Below are 13,348 nucleotides of genomic sequence, written 5' to 3'. Positions count from 1 at the left end.
GCTTTAAGGAAAACTATTGTAAGCTCCTAAGGATTGAATTATACTACACTCAAAATTCACATATTGCTGCCCTAACACCCGAAGTGATTGAAGTTGGAGACAGAGCTTTAAGAAGTAATTAGAATTATTTGACATTTTAAGGGTGAGATTCTAATCTGACAGAATTGTTGGCCTTAAAAGAATAGGAAGACCTCTCTTCACAGGCTTATTCCAAAGAAAGGCCATCTGAATCATAGTGAGAAGTTGGCTGCCTTCAAGTCATGAAAACAGTACCTACCATAACTTAACCATGTTGATAATCTTATCTTGAACTTTCAGATGAGAATGGAGAGAAAGATAATCTCTTTGTATAAGCCAATCAGTCTATGCTATTTTATTATGGCTGCTCAGGCAAACTAAGACATTAGTTCTAGAGTAATTATTATCTATGGTTTGCATACACTTTGAATATGTTTCCAAAGTGTTCACATGCTGAAATGTAATACCTATAGTGAGGAATTAAGAGGATGAAAAATTATCTTGACTATGTTTAGAGGTAGGTTCTTTGGGAAGTGATTATGATAAGATTATTAGCGCAGAGCCCCTATGATTGAATCCTGGTTACTTTAAAAGTTGTAGAAAGGGCTCTTCCACGATGATATTCCTCCTAATCTGAAGCCCCGATGAATAGAGCCAGCCTTCTACAGATAAGACCTCTGAAACTGGACCAGCGGGCTGCTTGGCATTCCTGGGATCTGAGTTGCGGATAAAGCTGTTTTCATCCCTGACTGGGATTAGCTGCTTTCCATTGTGCTTTGGCTGAAGCAGGTGGGTGGAAGTACAGGATGGCGATGGATCTGCGTTGGTCACGTCTGCGGGTGGCTGTCGTGTGCTCCAATAACCTGAACCAGAGCATGGTGGCGCACCGCCTCCTCAGCAAAGAGGATTCAATGTCTGGTCCTTTGGAACAGGAGCTCACCTGAGGCTTCCAGGACCAGCACCTGGCAAGCAAAATGTTTATGATTTCAGAACCACATATGATGAGATGTTCCACAATCTTCTTAGGAAGGATGAAAACTTCTATGCACAGAATGGCATTTTATATATGTTAGACAGAAATAGGAGAATCACGCTCCGGCCAAAAAGGTTCCAGGACTGTGAAGATGAGTTTGATTTGATCTTCACGTGTAAAGAGCTAGTCTATGACCAGGTGGTGGAAGTTCTTAATTCCAGAGAACAGGTAACCTGCCAGCCAGTGCACGTGATCAATGTGGACATCGTGGACAACCATAGAGAGGCCACCTGGGGAGCGCTCATTATCTGGGAGATCTGCCAGTGTATCCAGCACTTGAGTGACATGGAGAATGACATCGATGGCATGCTGCAAAATTTTGAGAAGAAGACTGGCAAGGCTTTCCTGCACACTGTCTGCTTTTACTGAAGATGGCCGCCTCACATCCAAAGCCACCTTCTTGACTTTTTTTTTTCTTTGAGGGGGTATTGGGAATTGAACTTGGGGGCACTTGGACACTGAACCACATCCCCAGCCCTATTTGTATTTTATTTGGAGACAGACTCTTACTGAGTTGCTTAGTGCCTTGCTTTTGCTGAGGCTGGCTTTGACCTCAGGATCATTCCTGCCCTAGCCTCCTGAGCTGCTCTTTTGTTAATATTTTTTTTCCTTTCTTTTTTTTCTTTTAGATACTTGGCCAGTGGACTGTGATATCTTGACAAGGTTATATATGGGAAAAGAAAATGCGCATAAGTACCAGATTAAAACCATTTGTTTTTTCTGTTTCCTTTTTATTTATGAAGAAGATATAGATTATAAAGGGGTTTTTCTTTAACCCAAAAAGAAAGAAGGGTATGATACATCCCCTTAACATATGTGTGTATTTATGCCTCTCTTTCCCTTTTTGCCCCTCTTAACTTCCTGCATTAAAGTATTAAATAAGTACTTAACTAAAGCAATGAATTATGTTAAGAAGGAACCTGGCCAATAAATAAATAGATGCCAATAAAAAAAACGTGGTAGAAAGAGCAGAAGAGACAAATATGCTCTCTGTCTTATGCCTTGTGATGCCTTGAACAACTTTGGAATCTGCCATCAAATATGTCATCCCAGATATAGACCCTTGGACCTGTAGAACACTATGTGAAAATAGTCCTCTTTTCCTTATAACTCACTAAGTGTGTGCTATTGTGATATTAGAAACAGAAAATGCACTAGTACAATAACCATTAAGAATATAATTGAAAAAATGTTGAAGGCGAAGAGAGGATTTATTGTAGGTCAGCAAAAATATGCTTATGCAACCAAAAATCAGTGAAAGAAAAATAGAGGAATAATGATGATAGATATACAGAAATGTTAAATGTAAACTAATACACATAAATTCTCAACAAAATACTTTTATGCTGCATCAACAAAACTTTGAAAATTATTATATACAATGTTCCATTATCCCAGGAATGCATAATTGGTTTAACCTCTAAAAATCAATTTAAATACCAAATTAATAGAAAAACAGATAAAAACCACATGTTCATCAAATTAAAATAAAAAAATTGACAAAATAAAACATTAATTCATTGTGAAAACCTTCAGCAAACTAGTAAAGGAAGTGGAACTGTTCTACCCAATAAAGGCCATGTTTTTAAAACCTCCAGCCAAAATTATCCTTAATGGTAAGAAGCTGATGGGAAATGATGCTAGGATGTCTGCTTTTACCACTTGTATTCAATATTATAGCACTGATTCTGGTCAGTGAAACAAAGCAAGAAAAATAGAGGAAAGAGAGAGAACAGTGAGAGAAAGAGAAAATGTAGACTGAAAAGGAAAAAAGTTTACTCACAATTGACTTGACAATGTATGTAGAAAATTCTAAAAAATACAATCACAAATAATAAATATTAGTACTAACAAATCTGTCCAGGAATGTTGCAGGATATAAGATATATAAAAATCTAATATTTCTTTTACTGTAGAAATAGACAATTTGAAAATGAATAAAAACAATTCCATTCAAATATCATGAAATAAAAAAAATACTTAGAAATAAGTTAAACTAGTATTTTACTAGACTTGCACAATCAAAACTACAGACCACTGCTGAGAGAAATTAAAGATGATCTAAATAAAAGCAGAGAAAATATATGTTTATTTGGAAGCTCAGTGGTGTTAAAATTTAATTTCTCCTCATATTGATCTATAAATTGAAAGTGATTCTTAACAAATTGTCACTGAAATGGCAAAGTAGATAAATCCCAATCTGTCCCTTCGCAAAAGTAAAGCATAAACTGGCACAGTATCAGAATCAACTCTCTCAGAACTCTATAATCAAATGAAAACTTGCAGCAACCAGTGAAATATAGAAGAAAAACGTCCTGAATTTAAAATTTATAAAAATGTGTGAAATTTTCAATTAACTGTTAATGTCCCCATCTCCACTCTAGTTTGAAGAAATCAGCCTACATTTTCATGTAGCTCACTGAAATTGGAGGAAGCAACATAAAACTTATTCTCAAAGACTCAGTCTTGAATATTTTGACCTATGTGATGACTCCCTGAAGGATATGATCCCAAAGGCCTGCATTTGTTTAGCCTGCCCCAAGCCTTCTCAAGGTTCAGGCAGCATCTTGGATAGCACTAAAGTAAATAAATTATACATTGTTTTTCAGAAGCTTTCAATAACATTCATGGAAAGTAATGAAAAGACCAAATCTAGAGAATAAAGAGAATAAGGAAATAGATGATTTCAGGAATAAGGTCACTGAAAAGTACCTATATATTCCAGGAAATTCAGAAGAAAAAGGGCATGTCCAGTACTGAGAGCATGACGACTGAGCACCTGAGAAGACACTGCGCTCTCATCTCTAGTTGACCTTAAGTTTCTGTGTAAGCAGGAAATAGAGGCTGGGGCAGAATCATAGACTGCCCCATAATTAAGGAATTCCTCAATACCAAAGCATAATATGTGAATATTGGAAGACTTCTTTCCTTCCCTTCTTTCCTTATTTCCTTCTGTTTTTTGTTCTTTTCTTCTTTTTCTTCCTGTCCACCTTCTTATTCTAGAAGTTTCAGATAATGAAAGTATTCTTGAACCAGATACTTTGTTGAGTAAGCAACATTTTGAATGCATTAAAAGCCATTAAAATACACAATTTAAAATACTTAAAATAGTAATGTTTGGAATATAAATTTTATATCAAATTCAAAAATATAGATTGCTACCAAAATCAGATAACTCAATTTAGAAAATGACAAGTTTATATTACAATATGTGTGAATGTTCCAAATAACAGGCTAATATATCAAGTTTGAGAACGAACAAAGTTGAAGACTCATTTTTTTTCCTTTCAAGATTTACAATAAAGCTACAGTAATCAATGCAACATACTATCAAAGTGCATATGCAGAAGCAGAAACAGGATATTTTTTTACCAAGGTGATAAAGTAACTCAATGGAGAAAAAAGCTAAGTTTTCAAAAAATTCAAGTATTAGATATTCATAAGCAAAAGAAAGAATGTAGATAATTATCTCACAACACACACAAAAAAATTACTGAAACTGGATTATGGACTTAAATGTAAGAGTCAAAAATATAAAATTCTTAGAATAAACAATAGGAGTAAATATTAGTGACTTTTGCTTATATAATGACCTCTTAGATATGACAAAAATAGCATCATTATAAAGAAAAAAATCAGGAAATTAAAATTCATAGAAATTGAAGATTTTGCACTTCAAAGGACAAAATGAAGAAAGTGATAATGTAATCCACAGAATAGGGGAAATATTTCTAATTGTATATCTGATACAGAATTTGTACCCAAAATTTATCAGGACACCTACAACTTAATAAAAAATAACAAATAAAATATATTTTAAAAAGCAAGTGAGGGATTTCAATAAGGATTTACAAATGACTATCAAGCATCTCAAAAGATGCACATGTCATAAATCATTAGAGAAATTCTAGGTAAGTTTACATTGAGATAGCATATACCCATTTGAATGGTTTTAGTGAAAATAACAGACATTAATATGTTTTTTTATGATACCTTAGTTGATTCAGGCTGCTGTGGCAGAATATTGTTGATCAGGTGGTTTAAACAACACAAAATTGTTTCTCAGAGTACTGGTGGCTGGAGTTCAAAAAACAGGGTGCCAGCAAAGTCATAGTTTCAGGGAGAACACTCTTCTTGGTTATTTCTTCACATGGCCTAGGTGCATGCATGGGGAAAGAGAGAGAGAAAATTGAAGAGAACTTTCTTCTTTTATAATGACCTAAATAATCCCCAATTACCTCCCCAAAGTTCTACCTCCACATACCATCACATTGGTGATTAAACTTACAGAATATAAATTTTGGTGGGGCAGTGGGTAGCAAACATTCAGTTCATAGCAAATAAGAGGTGGAGAAATGATACCTCATTTACTACTGATGGGTATGTAAAATGGCAAAATAATTTTGCAATACAGTTTGGTAGTTTTTTTCAAATATAAACACATGGACATTGAACAATATGCACTTGAATGAAGATTTGATCAGAGGGAAATTTTAAAAGTTTGTATAATTAAATGAGAATAGAAAAACAACATACCAAAATCTATGGGGCATAACAAAGGTAATTCTAAAAGAAAAATTCATAGTTTTAATAAGTTCCTACATAAAAAATAAACAATCTAATTGTGTAGTTCCAGGAGACAGAAAAACAAGAAGAAAACATTCCCCAAGCCGGTATAAAAATAATAAAAATCAGAGGAAAAAAAAAATCAATGAAACAGAGAACAAAAGAACAATAAAAAGATTAATGAAACAAAAGTTGGCTCTTTGAGAGAAAAAAACAAGAAAATAAGATTGGCAGACCCTTAGAAAAGTAATCAAAAAAGAGAGAACCCTCAAATAAATAAAATTGGAGGAAAAGGATGTATCACAATAAACACCACTGAAATACAGAAGATTATTAGAAACTGGTTTAAAATCATATACCTTAATAAGTTAGAATACCCATATAAAAGGGATAAATTCATAGATACCTATTACCTACCAAAATTGAATCAAGAGGATATAGAAAACCTAAAGAAAACAATAACAAGCAGTGAGATTGAAGCAGTAATAAGATGTTTTCCAACAAAGAAGCACCCAGGACCAGATGGATTCAGAACTGAATTGTACCAGACTGTTAAAGAAAACTAATGTCAATGCTTCTCAAATTATTTCAAGAAGTAAAAATAATTCTGTATAGAAGAAATATTAGTACAGTAAACAAAGGGGAATGAAGAGAAGGGAGGAGGGATAGAAATAGAATAGAAAAAAACAGTGGAATTAATCTGATCTAACATTCCTATGTACATATGTGAATACACTACAGTGAATCTTGCCATCATGATCATCTACACGACACACACATGCACACACACACACACATGTATAAAATTTAAATATATATAATGTCATTATATAACATATATAATGTCAATTCAGTTATACATATGTGCGTATTTATATATAACTTATATTATATATATTATATATATTATATATAATTTATATTATATATACATTTATAATTGGATAGCAGAAAGAAGAGAAGGGAGAAGCAGGAGGGTAGGGGAAGGGGAAGTATTAGGGACTGAATTAGAACAAATTATATTCCATGCTTTAATCATTATGTCCAAATGAATTCTATTGTCATGTGTAACTAAAAAGAAGTAATAACAATAATTCTGTAAAATGATTCTCATCCTGATACTAAAGCTAGATAAGGACACTTTAAGGAGAAAATCATATACCAATATCCTTGATAAAATGATGCAAAAATCCTTAAAATATCAACACTTGGGGCTGGGGTTGTAGCTCAGTGGTAGAGTGCTTGTCTAGCATGTATGAAGCACTGGGTTCAATTTTCAGCACCACATAAAAATAAATAAAATAAAGGTCCATTGACAACTAAAAAATATTTTTTAAAAATATCAATACTTCAACAATGCATTAAGAAGATTATACACCTTGTTTGAGTACGTCTTGTTCTAAGGATGCAAGGATATTTCAACATATAAAAATCAATCAATTTAGTATATCACATAAATTGAGTGAAAGACAAAAATCACATGATCGCCTCAGTAGATGCAGAACCTCAACATAATAAAGGCTAGGTATGGTAAACCCAAGTCTACATCATATCCATAGGGAAAAACTGAAGGAATTCTTTTAAAATCAGGAATAAGGAAAGAATGTTCATTCTCGCCACTCCTATTCAATATAGTCCTTGAGACATTAGGACACATCCATCAGGCAGGAGAAGGAAATAGAGGGATATAAATAGGAAAGGAGGAAGTAAGATTATCACTGTTTGCAGATGGTATAATCCTATACTTATATGAGACTAAAAGCTCCACCAGAATATTTCTAAAAATGATAAACAAATTCAGCAAAATAGTTTACACAAAATTTAACAAAGAAAAATAAATAGCTTTCCCACACACCAATAATTAATCTGCTAAAAAAGAAATTAGGAAAACAATTTAATTCATAATACCTTCCAAAAATTAAATGATTAGGGAGAAACCTACCCAAAAAGGAGAAAGATCTCTACAGGGTCAACTACAGAACACTAAACAAAACATAAGAAGACATAAGAACATTGAAAGACCTCATTTGTTCATGGATAGGCAGAATTAATATTGTTCAAATGGCCATACTAATAAAAGCAACCTACCCATTAAATGAAACCCCATTGTTTTAGTCAGATTTTTCACTGCTGTGACCAAAAGACCTGAAAAGAACAATTAGTGGAGGAAAAGTTTATTTGGGGCTCACAGTTTCAGAGGTCTTAGTTTAAAGACAGCCTTATCCATTCTTTGGGGCTCAAGGTGAGGCAGTATATAATGGTGGAAGTATGTGGCAGAGAGAAGCAACTAGAGACATTGCACCAGGAAGTGGGGGGAGAGAGAGAGAGAGAGAGAGAGAGAGAGAGAGAGAGAGAGAGAGAGAGAGAGAGAGAGAGAGAGAGAGAGAGACTGACTTTATTTTCCAGGGATAAAATATGTATCCTAAAGGCATATCCCCAATGACTCACTGCCTCCAGCCACACCCTATCTTTTTTACAGTCAACCACTAAGTCCCTATGGAGGGATTAATACATGATTGTGTTAAAGCTCTTATAACCCAATCATTTTACCTCTAAATCTTCTTGCATTGTCTCACATGAGCATTTGGAGGATACCTCATTTCTAAGCCATAACATCCATAACATTAAAATGCCAATGACATTCTTATCAGGACTAGAAAAATTGCAATCCTAAAATTCATATGGAACAACAAAAAGCAGAATAACCAAAATAATTCTTAGTAAAAGGAGTAAAGATGGAGATATCACATTAACTGACTTGAAATAATATTACAAAGTCATAGTATAAAAAAATGCTTGATACTGGCATAAAAAGACATGTAGATCAATGGAACAGAATAGAAGACAGAGAAGCAAACCCACACAGCTGCAGTCATTTGATTCTTGAGAAAGTTGTCAAAAATATATCTTGGAGAAAAGACAGCCTCTTTAACAAATGTAGAGAAAAAGTTGTTATCCATATGTAAAAAATGAAACTAGATTCCTGTTTCTCACCTTGTAGAAAAGTCAAATCAAAATGGATCAAAGACCTAGATTAAAGAACAGAAACTTTACAACTGCTAGAAGAGAACATAGAGGAAACACTCCAACATACAGACAGAGGCAGGAACTTCCTCAATAGAATTCCTATAGCTCAGGGAATAATACCAAGAACTGATAAAAGGAAGACCAATCTAATAGGCTGATTCACAGCAAAGGAAACAATGAAGAGTATGAAAAACATCTTAATCCAACAGGAGATTAATATCTTGAACTCTTCTTGACAACAACAAAATCATATAACTCATTGAAAAATGGACAAATGAAATAAACAGTCACATCTCAAAAGAAGTGCAAATGACCAACAATTATATGAAAAAAATATTCAACATTTCTAGCCATCAGGGAAATGCAAATGAAAACTCCACTGAGATTTCATCTCACTGAAGTTAGAACAGTAATCTTTGAAAATAAAAATAACAACAAATGCTGGAACGAATGAAGCTCAAAAGAAAACTATACACTTTGTTGGTTGGAATGTAAATTAATAAATACACTATGGGAATAATTATGGATGCTCCTTAATACTAAGAATGAAACCACCATATGACCCAGATATATGAGTCCTTGACATTTATACAAAAGAAGTAAAATCAGCATACTGAAGACATATATATGTATACCCATGTTTATCACAGCACAATTCACAATAGTCAAGCTATAAAACCAGTCAAGGTGTTTATCAAAAGATGAATGCATAAAGGGGGAGCATGGGAGAATTAGATAAACTCTAGATAGGGCAAAGAGGAGTGAGGGGAAGGGAGGAGCGTGAGGGTAGGAAAGACTGTGGAATGAGATGGACATCATTACCCTAGGTACATGTATGAAGACACAAATGGTGTGACTCTACTTTGTATACAACCAGAGATATGAAAAATTGTGCTCTATATGTGTAATATGAATTATAATGAATCCTACACTCATATATAGAACAAATTAAAATAAAAAAAGATGAATGCATGAAGAAAATGTGATACACACAAAAGGAGTTGTATTCAGTCATAAAGAAGAATAAAATTACATCATTTGCAGGATGGATAGAACTGAAAAACATTATCTTAAGTGAAAATAAGCCAAACTAGGAAAGCCAAAGGTCATATGTTTTCTCTCATGTGAAAATTAGAGAAACATTATAAAAGATCTTATGAAAATGGAAGGGATACCAGCAGAGGAAGGGAATCGGGGGAGGGGGAGAAAAAGGGAGTTTGGAGAGATACTGGGGACTGAAATTGAGCAAATATAAATATGTCACAATGGAATCTGCTATTCTATATCATAATTACTACCAACAACAATATTTTTTAAAAAGATAAACTTTCCATGTAACCTGGCAATTACACTTCTAGAAATCAACACAGAAGAAATGAATCACATTCCATGGAGACTTATTTATAGAAACACTATTTGTGATAGATAAACAATGTAAAATATCCATATGCCTATCAATAGAGGATTGGATAAATAATACATTGCTGTAATTGGTCAAATTGTGTCTTTTTAAGAATCTATTTATTTATTCTAACCAGTACATATGAGAACACAATGCATTTTGATTCATTGTACAAAAGTGCAGCAGGTTGTACAGGATGTAGAACTGCACCATATATGCAGTCATACATGTACCTAGGGTAATGATGTCCATCTCATTCCACCATCTTTCCTGCCCCTATGCCCCGTCTCACCCCTCCCTCCTCTTTGCCCAATCAGAGAATAAAATTGTGGCATTTGCAGGTAAATGGATGGAGTTGGAGAATATCATGCTAAGCAAAGTAAGCCAATCCCAAAAAAACCAAAGGCCAAATGTTCTTTCTGATAAGAGTATGCTGATCCACAATGGTTTGTGCATGGGAAAAATGGAGGAAATTTGATTTGTCAAATTGTGTCTTCTGAAAGGATTTATTTAAGTTTTAACTGCTGGTGTCCGTGAATGTGAGAAAATTAATTAAGATAACACTGGATTATCGAATGTGATAAACCCAATAACAGATGTGTTTATAATTAGGGTAAAGGACACACAAGTGCCCCGGATGGAAGGCTATGTGAAAATGGAGGTAAAGATTATAGTTATGCTGCCATTAGTCAAAGAAATTCTAAGCCCAACAAAGCTGAAAGAAGTAAGGAGGAGTTCTTTTCTAGAAACTTCAGATGGAGTATGGCTATTTTACCAACTTGATTTTGGACTTCTAGCCTTAAGAACTAAAAAATAATATAATTCTTTTGCTTTAGGCCACTAACTTTATGGAAACTTGGTATGGCAGTCTTAGGCAACTAATGCATTTATATATCCATATAATTATTTCATACTTTTCAGAAATAAAAAGGAATGAATACTGATGGATGCAACCATATGGGTGAACCTCAAAACCATTGTATTAAATTTAAGACATAAAGACTATATATATATATATATATATATATATATATATATATATATATATATATTTTAGAATCCACTTATATGAAATGTCCAGAAAAGGAAAATATGTAGAGACACAACATAAACTATAGGTTGTCTAAGATTTAGCAAAGGGATTGATTGAAACCTTTTTTGAGGTAAGGACATGTTCTAAAACAGGATTATTATCACAAGTTTGTACAGTTAATAAAACTTATTAAATTGTATACTTGAAATGGGTGAATTTTGCCATATGAATTGTGCCTTAATAATATAAAGAGAAAACTTAGTAGCAAGTCTCAAACATTCCAATTCCCAGCCACTTTCTATTTGTAACTATTTCTCTGATAAACCTTTCTGTCTATGTAGGTGGCATAATTATAAATATCTCATGCACTTGCAGATTTTTGAAAAGACACATAAACACATGCCCAAACTGTTACAACATGGAGTATTATTCATCAATCACAATTACAGAGATTTTTTTAAAAATTCACAGTAAAACTTGAATCAACTTATTGTCTTTTTGCAATAAGGACTAATACTAAAGAAGGCACAAATGGGGAAATAAAATCAAAGACAAAATATAGACATTTTACTATTTGTTAACCCTTGTAAATACTAATGGTGTTACTGATTCACAGAACTAGCTACATGATCTTAACTATGCTTGAAGCATGAGAGAATTGATAATTCCTATTAAAACAGAATCTTTGACACAAGTATAACAGATACTAATAAGTAGTAAAATCGCATTGACAACATCAGTAATTAACATATCTTAATAACTTTATAGACTTACTTGGATATAATAGTACATTGAAATAGTCAATGAGCTTGTGGCTAAAAAGAAGCAAGAGGAAAGAGGCAGAAATGTGACATTTGTTGAGGATCTATTGTATGCTAAGCTCTTTTATGTACATTATCTCATTTTATACTTGCATTTTCCTGCAAGTTTGGCAATATTATCTCTACTTGAGGGCTTGGGAGACAGGTTTACAGAACCATGAACTTGCCAAGATAAGATAGATAATATAATTTAACTCCAGGTGTGTCTGATTCCTTACTGATGCCCAACTTGAATCAGGATTTCTGGGAAATGTCCAGGTATAAGAATTTTTTAAATCTTCCAAAGTGATTCCAATTGGCAGCCAGAGTTGAAAATGAATTCAGCAAAGTAGCAGGATATAAAATCAACAGCCATAAATCAAAGGCATTTCTGTATATCAGTGACAAAGCCTCTGAGAAGAAAATGAGGACACTACCCCATTCACAATAACATCAAAAAAAAAAGATACTTGGGAATCAACTTAAGAAAGAAAAGAGGCTAAAGATCTATACAATGAAAACTACAGAAAACTAAAGAGAGAAATCAAAGAAGACCTTAGAAGATGGAAAGATCTCCCTTGCTCTTGGATAGGCAGAATTAATATTATCAAAATGACCATACTACCAAAATCACTGTACAGATTTAATGCAATTGTGGTCAAAATCCTGATGGCTGCATAATACTCCATAGTGTATAAATGCCACATTTTTTAATCCATTCATCCATTGAAGGGCATCTGGGTTGGTTCCACAGTCTAGCTATTGTGAATTGTGCTGCTATGAACATCGATGTGGCAGTATCCCTGTAGTACGCTCTTTTAAGGTCTTCAGGGAACAGTCACTAGTATGGCATTATGTAAAAATGTGAATGTGTAACAGATGTGATTCTGCAATCTGTATTTGAGGTAAAAATGGGAGTTCATAACTCACTTGAAACTAATGTTTGAAATATGATATGTCAAGAGCTTTGTAAGGTTTTGAACAACCAATAAAAAAATAAATAAATAAAATAAAATGAGAGTATACACTTTAAAAAAAATGAATAAATAAATAAAATAAAGGCATTGTGTCCATCTACAAAAAAAAAAAAATCCTGATGGCATTCTTCATAGAAACAGAAAAAGCAATCATGAAATTCATCTGGAAAAATAAGAGACCCAGAATAGCTAAAGTAACTCTTAACAGGAAGAGTGAAGCAGGTGGCATCACTATACCAGACCTTAAACTGCACTACAGAGCAATAGTAACAAAAACAGCATGGTATTGGCACCAAAACAGACTGGTAGACCAATGGTACAGAATAGAGGACACAGAGACTAACCCACAAAAATCACAACTATCTTATATTAGACAAAGGTGCCAAAAACATGCACTGGAGAAAAGATAGCATCTTCAACAAATGGTGCTGGGGAAACTGGAAATCTATATGCAACAAAATGAAATTAAACTCCTATTTCTCACCATGCACA

General features: G+C 33.5%; 1 pseudogene; it reads left to right on the top strand.

The window, feature by feature from the left end:
* Window positions 1–824: 824 nt before the first annotated feature.
* On the top strand, window positions 825–1,420 carry LOC144250662 (RNA polymerase II subunit A C-terminal domain phosphatase SSU72 pseudogene; annotated as a pseudogene).
* The last annotated feature ends 11,928 nt before the right edge of the window (window positions 1,421–13,348 follow it).

The sequence above is a fragment of the Urocitellus parryii genome, chromosome X, assembly GCF_045843805.1.
Source record: "Urocitellus parryii isolate mUroPar1 chromosome X, mUroPar1.hap1, whole genome shotgun sequence".
Classification (NCBI taxonomy): Eukaryota; Metazoa; Chordata; class Mammalia; order Rodentia; family Sciuridae; genus Urocitellus; species Urocitellus parryii.
Note: the sequence above shows the minus strand (reverse complement) of the source record. Positions and strands in the feature narration are given on the sequence as shown.